Source organism: Chelonia mydas, chromosome 5 (assembly GCF_015237465.2).
Source record: "Chelonia mydas isolate rCheMyd1 chromosome 5, rCheMyd1.pri.v2, whole genome shotgun sequence".
In the NCBI taxonomy this organism is placed as follows: domain Eukaryota; kingdom Metazoa; phylum Chordata; order Testudines; family Cheloniidae; genus Chelonia; species Chelonia mydas.
In genome coordinates, this window is record NC_051245.2 from 124,966,569 (window position 1) to 124,974,342 (window position 7,774).

Here is a 7,774-nt window from a genome sequence, read left to right on the forward strand (position 1 = left end):
CAATCAATGATAAGAAGGGGGTTGAGCTATTTGAGGAGGTGGGGCCAAATTATCTGCTGGTGTAAACAGGTGCAGCTCCACTGAGGTCAGTTTGCTCCCGCAGAGAATTTGGCCCAGGAGCGGAAAGGCAGGATTTGAACTATTTTTTCATAATTATATTTTTCCTAGGGATTGTCACCATCTGTCACAGTTACTCCCCCTCTTAATTCTTCCCCAGCACTGAGGTGTAAACTAGGACTATATCAAGGTGCACCAGGCTCAGAAAGATCCTGCCAATTCAGGTTAGGGCTTAAACCCACCTTTGCACTCCTCAGTTTTGCTCCAGCCAAGCCAGTGGGCCATAAACTATTTTGAAGGGGCTGAGATGCTACGGGGATCCTCCCGGCCAGTAAGGGATTCAGTCAGCCCCTGCTTTGCACCTCTGGGTGCCTAGAATGCTTTGTTGTTGTGACTCACAGCCCAGACACCAACAGCCAGCCTACAAGTGTAGTGATCTCACCCAGGCTCCCACCACCCCGTTACTCCTTGCTGTGACCTCAACAACCCAACCACCCAAGTTCTCCCCAAACAGCCTTTCTGCAGTGCTCAGCCTCTCTTACTGTGGTACCCACAAAGTTCACTGCTCCTTTAATGGGACAGTACACTTAACTGGGATTAACATGCCCTTCCCTTCAATCACAGCACTGAGTTGGTTGGTAGTAAAAGTAAAATAATGTATTAACATAGGGACATAGATGCCAAGTAGAACTAATAGGGATAGAATGTTACAAGCAAACAAATGTGAAAATATGCTACTAAGACTGAAACTCAACTTAACAAACTAGAGTCTTTTCTCACCTTAGTTATTCTTCCAGCATGGCTGGCTAGTCCTTAGACAGGATCCAATCATAAAGCACTTGAGTTTCTCTGGTGAAGGATATCTTCAGGGTTCTCTCCCTCTCTCGTGATAATCCAATAAACCTTTGAAATGTATTCTTCTGAAGTGTATTCCCGGATCAAGTTCCTTTCCCGCACTGAGTACAGACACCACACTGGCTGGTGCAGACATCTCGCTGGCTTTTCCCCGTTTGTGATTTTTACAATACAGATGATCTTCCTGCAAGCTCCAATACAAATGAATAACCCCCTGTCCTTGGCCAGACCTGCCTTGAGGTGTCAGCCACTTTCCTTTGTCTGGAAAAACCTGTTTATCAACTTCCCCTGACGTGCCTGGTTTAAACACATTGGAGTCACATATTACCAGCACATCTGTATAATTCTGTGTAGGTTAATGGTACATACATCACTCAAGAATATTAGTGATCAGTGAATAATTAGTTTTCCAATGATAAATGACTGCCACCTTTTGGATATATATCATAACTGTGTGAGGTGCACTGAGTATGTCAGGCCTCACAATAGTTGCTGACACAGAGTAGAGAACCACCAATGGGCCTCTGTGTCGCAGGAGCATGATCCTGAAAACCTCTTGCTCACACAAGGGGACTTTCCTCTTGTGGGTAGGCCTATTCACTGGTGTAAGGATTACTTATGTGGACCTGGGTTTGCAGAATCTGACTCTAAATTCCACCATTTTCCCACAAATTAAAATATGAACTGAAATGATCCATTTTACATGCATTTCAATATATCTCCAATTAGCTTAAGGAAAGGCTGGATGAGTTAGCAGCACAACTGTTGCTTTTCACTTCTCTTCTTAGTTGTTAGCAGAGGGCAACATTTTTCAGAAGCCGCTACTGATTTTGTGTGCCCACATCGGGCACCTAAAAATCGAGGCACACCAATGCATGACAGCATTTAATGTACAAGCCACTGTCCTGATTTGCCAGGGGTTCCGTGAGCAAACAGCGGGGTCATAAAGGAGACATCAGGGAAAGATGCTGGACAGCCATGGGGCAAAATCTACTTTACATCTTTATTTCTAATGTTGGAGAGTTTGGCTTGAGAGCGGGAAAGTCTTTCTCCAGTGCCATCCAATGAGATCCACAGAGCACTATCAACCATTACAGAGCCACTTCCCGCCTCCAGCAAAGAGAGAGGTGGAACAGGACTGGCATTTAGGTGTTCAGCACAGCTCTGGCCACTCCCCAGGAAGGAGAAGACTAGTCTATAATAGTGTTTAACGAGGGTTAGGAGAGCTAAGAGAACTCCTTCTCAGATACCATGGGGCGGGGGGGCAGCATTCTCACATACACACATATTATGATGCTGACAGGTGCTAATAGCCATCGGGGAATCTTAGATCCAAAAACAATCACAGAACATATTAAAGTCAATGGGCGCCAAGCACCCTACGTCACATTCAACAGAAGGAGCAATCCAATCCCTTTACATAGTAAACAGCTGCAGAAAAGCACTGCCCAAGGCACTGTGTTGAAGGGCTGGGCCAGAGCAGAACTAACCCAGATGGATAACAAGGTTCCCTGGTTGCCAGCACAGGGGGTAGGACATTGCATAAAGGCAGTGTGTGCTGGTGGCAGAAGGAAACGTGAGTGTGACCTGGAGAGGATGCAAAGAAACAGAACGCTTCTTGGGCACAGAGTTTGCTGGAGGGTTGGGGGTTTCTGAGCAAGGCTACTGCCTGTTCAGGAAAGCTGGACTTTGTATAATCTTGTTTATTTACAAAAAAAAAGTTAACAAAGAATATACCTGACTCTCTTTGTTGATGTCTCATCCAAATGGGAACAACCCTACAATGCCCTGAATCTGGGCTAGCTTCTTGGGCCAAAGGGACTACACCCAACACCTTGATGATGTGACGTCTCATTATTCCTTCAAGCCCATCAAATCATTATACATAAATCATTCTCGTACCGCGGCCTTCCAACTTATATACTTCCACTTATGCAGAAGCCCATTTATCATTTCCAAATGCTCAGCCTCTTGCTCGTTGAATAGGAGTTTATTTCTGGTTGTATGGGCCAGTTCCATCTGTGCTTGTTATTTACGTTCCGAAAGTAATTGCAAAGCAGTGGCGCTCCACAGTGCGGTGTGTATTCTAACAATGTAGACATTCTGCATTTGACACTGTGTGTTCCAAAACAGATGCTAAACGGCAGAAACAATCCATCAAGCTTTCTCTAAAAACAAAATTAATAGCTCTCAATAAACTACAGGCATCCTTCCCTTTGATTTATATATCTTTGTGGTAGGATAGTAGGATGCTTCTCAGCCTTAGGGAAATGTATTGACTGCTAATTGACTGCTGCTGGTAGTTTGCTGCTGGGACATCTGCAGTCCCAGTTCACAATGACACAAGGCTGCAAGGTAAGCATATAATCTGGCCACTGAGATCAGCTGACTTTATCCTAAATTTATACTGTTAGCAATATGTCATCCAGTTTATATTTAGGTCCTACAGGGAACTAGCAAGCATCCGTGCCTGTGCATTTGCTGTTTATCTTACTCCATCTGCTGGGATATGCAGCTCTCTGCAGAAGTACTGCAAAGGATACTAATTTTAGCCATCCTGGGTGGTATTTGTGTCTCATCATCAATTTCTTTAGAGGAGCCAAATGCTGCCAGTAAGCATGCATGTTTTTTTTCCCCGGAAAACTTTCAGATAGCTGGTCAAATAAGACTCTGAAATATTAATGGGAACCAAGCACCAGTGTCTCAGAAACCTAGCAGACATATGGAGACAGAGCTGGGAGACAGCAGTAAGGTGATCTCTCAATGACCCTTTCCATTTTAAGGTGGAAATATCAAATTAACGCTAGCATTTTGTAAATTGTCAACCAGGGAGGGGTGATGAATGTTCCTTTTGGATCCCTAATGTCATAGTAAATAAAAAAAAGAATGAAACTCTTGGAATATAATTGCTGATGATTCCCTGTTCTGTTCATTCCCTCTGGGGCACCTGGCACTGGCCACTGTCGGAAGACAGAGTACTGGCCTAGATGGACCTTGGTCAGACCCAGTAGGGCCATTCTTATGTTCTCTGTAGGAGCAGTTTGGGATCCCAGAATTAGTTGTTCTGCTGTCCAACACATATTTATTATTTAGATGGTACTGTCTTGAGGCCCCAACCTAGATCAGGGATCCAATGTGCTAGGTATGGCACAGACCTACAGTGCGGCTCAGTCCCTGTCCTGGAGACTTTGCAGTGTAAATGGAGAATGCGGAGATGAAGGAAGAAGGAGGCACACCTCAGGGTCCTATTTCACCCCGAGGTGTTTGCTACTTCCCACCACCCAACACAGATGTAATGAGGTTAAGTAGTGTCCGTATAAAATAAGTAAGAACTACTAATTATTCCTCAAGAAAGGCTTTTAATGATTTTCGACTATAATAACAGCATAACAAAACAAGAAAAGGAAAACCAAAGACCAACACTGAATAAGAAGACAAGCGCAAGTACAAGTAATATTGTGGACCATTTGTGAGTTCCTGAACAGTGACTCTACATATGCTAGTCCTGGCAGGTTTTAATAAAAGCCCCAAAGACAAGCATAAGTAAAGCTATTATTCACCAGCCCTGTATTCCTGATGGAAAACTATTTTAAAGGCAACATAAAGCTGATGAATGACAGCACTATATGCATTTGCTAGGACTATGTAAAAGACAAGCAATAACACATGCAAAGATATTATGCATCAGCCTTCTAATATTGATTTTGTACTACAGTATCGATACGACTATGATCAGTTCAGCCCAAGCGACCAGACTTCTTTACTCCATAGACTTACCCTGCATTCGTCCGAAAAATACATTACCCTTCAGTCGGCCGATTTCCGCACTGGCTAGGTACAGACAGACAGCTGAGAAGTACAAGTCCCTTCGGTTCAGGGGGTGTGGGTCAGGTACGACCGACAACACACACACACACTCCCGTGCCTTCATCTTTTTATCTGGTCAGATGGGGGTGTTTTAGAACAGACCAACCAATCAGAGTGGGCCACATTGTTTATGTGGTTGCCCTAATTGTATAATTGATGAATATTTAATTTTTAGGCCTATTTATTTTCTGTAGCCAATTAGATTTTGAATGTGGGTAATTTTGGACTGATAAGTACATAAGAGTCAGCATAAATTGCTATCTGGTCACCTCATTTCCTGACCACAAGTCACAAACGTAAGCTTTATTTTTGCAAGGCTTGCATTTTGCAGAATACGGAAGTTTGAGGCCTAACATTTGCAATACTTCTATTTCGTTCAAGCTTGACAAGACAGTTGTTCAATTTATTCAGAGAAGACAAAGGATAGGAGAAAGAAAGGGTTCATGTCCCCATTTTACACATGGGAAATGAGGCAGAGAGATTAAGCGATAGGAAGTTGGTAACAAACCCAGAAGCAGGAGCCATATCTCCCGAGTCCCTCCTGCTTGAACAACAATTCTATTCTATACCACAGAGGTTCTTCGACTGCCCTTCTCGCTGTAATGGTTGAATGCCTACCAGTAAAGCATTAAACGACATGACAAACGTGTCAAGCGTGTTACTTAGATTGTCAGCTCTTTGAAGCAGGGACTGTCTTTTTGTGTCACTGTGCATGGACAGCACCTGACGCAATGGGATCCAGGTCTGTGACAAAGGATCCTTGCACAGTGGTAATACAAATAAATAATAAATAGACACAAGGACCATCTTTCTACTCAGAGTCACCCTACTGTTCTGCTTCCATACATGCAATGTGCTAACCACTAAACAAACAAGGACAGACGAGTTTTACTTTCAACTGACTCTCCTAGACCCAGCTTAGTCCTTTTACTGCTTTTATCTGTTAGTTCTGGGGTTATCCCAAATGTAGAAATAATTCAAAAGCTCTTAACATATGTTTGCAAAAGGGCCCTGAATATTTTCACACCAAATACAAACAGTTGTTTGAACATGTGTGAAATGGGCTTTCAAACGATACTTTCTCAGTTGCACAAACAATGCTTTCTGGACAGCTTCTTCAGCATAGGTGAAAAAAACTGTACTGCATGAAAATGTGAGCTGCAAACACACACACACACACACACACATCAAATTCCTTGGTGCATTATGGCAGATAAACAATACGACAGCAAGACCAATATCATTAACACACATGAATGAAAAGGAGGAGCAACTGAAACCCCTGAGAAGTAACTCTCCTAAAGAATCAAGAGGAGCTGCTTTACAAGCTGAAGATATTAAAGGGATTTTGACATACTCAAACTAATTGTCACAGATTTAAACTAGGGGCCAAAACTCAACCATAAACAACACGCGTTAGAGCCTTCCCTCTTCCAGGTAACCTATATTCAGTTCAGTTCAATCCATGGCAAAGACAGTGGTACAATAATCATGTAATAGACCTAGGGTTTATTATACATGCTACAACCATTACCGGCTGCTCACGGTTGGGAGAAGGTAGGGTTTCTTTTTTACTTTCTAATACCAATTTCTTCTTATACAGGCTATTGTGGAAAGGAGTTGGTATGGCGCACTGGAAAAGATGCTAGTAAAACAATATCAAGTGCCCACATTGACACAAGCCAGGATAAAAGTTGATAAGCAACAGAAACCTTGTTCCTTTCAAAGCAAGGGCCATGGGTTAGCAAGAGACTTTCCCTCTGGGCAGGTTATTCCATAATTGAGCTCCTTGCCTCTTCCTATGACAATACCAAAAAATAAAACAGACCCTTTGTCTGAGCTGGGGCTGTGGTTCCTGTGTACCTCTGCCATTTTCTGGAAACAGGTAGCTCAGCTGTTAAGAAGGTTCAGGCACTGACACAAGTTGTCTTCATCTCTTTAAGACAGACATCACTTGGCACAACGAACCAAGAATCAAGGCATTCTGGGACTGGTAGTTTGATGGGACACACGGAAGTGTAGGCTGGGCAACAGTGCATGCTGGGCAACATGAAAAACAGCTCATTTTTTGCCCATTTTGGAAGAGGCCAGAGGGGAGACCAGGGGAGTTGTGGATTGCTCTAGACAGAGATTGAAACCTGGGGAAAACCATATCAGCTGGCAAAAGCCAAAGAGCTGGGAGGGAAACCACAGTTCTCACTGTAGTCAGCTTCTTGAAACAATATTCACATTCTTTAGATATGAATATTACAACATAAGTCACCAGCTTCATTCTGAGCCCTCCTCTAAGAAAGGCTGGAAAGTTATGAGCTAACACCTTATTGAACATCACAGACAAGTAATTTACCGTAGTTAAAAGGGGCTTTCATCCATTATGCTTCAACAAGGAATTAATAACCTTAAACCTTTACGTCAGATGGACTGTACCATTCCACTAACCAGACTGCAAGAAGCCACAGCCCCCACAATAAAACTGTTAGACTCAGGTTTCATTTTAGATGGTATTTTTTTGTAACTTAAACCAACGAGACAACATAAAGCCGTTATTGATAGCGGCAGCAATTACACAGCTCCCACTGAGCCATTCATCATTACGCAGGTCAGACACTCTGGGAGAAGTGGGTGAAATGTCCAGTGACTTCACTAGAAGCTGTGAGCATGCATCCCAGGGCAAGATTTGGCCTTAAATCTGACAAGTCTTGGCGATTACTCAACCATTGCCAATAGATAGAGCAGCTGTGAGGAACTCTATGAGACACCACAAAGCATATACCCTTATCCTTCAGGGAGAGTTCATACCCACTTTTTGGCATTGCCGTCAGGCAGATCTTAGCTCACTATAAATTTTATCCATTAAGAATCAATTACTTTTGCAAGCTATCTGCTGCACAGCTTTCACTTCTTTTTCCTAATGGGTATGATCCATTCCCAGCTCTGCCACCAACTTCCTATGTGGCTTTGGGCAAGTCGCTTCATCTTTCTGGGCCTCAGTCCC